The sequence below is a fragment of the Struthio camelus genome, chromosome 16, assembly GCF_040807025.1.
Source record: "Struthio camelus isolate bStrCam1 chromosome 16, bStrCam1.hap1, whole genome shotgun sequence".
Classification (NCBI taxonomy): domain Eukaryota; kingdom Metazoa; phylum Chordata; class Aves; order Struthioniformes; family Struthionidae; genus Struthio; species Struthio camelus.
In genome coordinates, this window is record NC_090957.1 from 727,501 (window position 1) to 727,812 (window position 312).

The following is a 312-nucleotide window of genomic DNA, read 5'->3' on the forward strand; positions in this document are numbered from 1 at the left end:
AGATCACCATGCAAGGGTGCACCACGCTGCACGGATGCCTCGCGCAAAGATGCACTGCGCCGTGGGGATGCATCGTGCAAGGCTGCACCGCGTCCCGGGGTTCACCATGCAAGGCTGCACCGTGCAGCAGGGGTGCATCGTGCAAAGGTGCACCGCGCCGCGGGGCTGCGCTGTGTGGGGATGCGGCACGCCGTGGGGCTGCGCCGTGCAGGGCTGCGCCGCGCCACGGGGAGGCGCCCTGGCAGGGGCCAGCGAGGCCGCACCGGGCCGTGATGACGCAGCGTGCAAGGATGCAGCGTCCCGCAGGGCTGC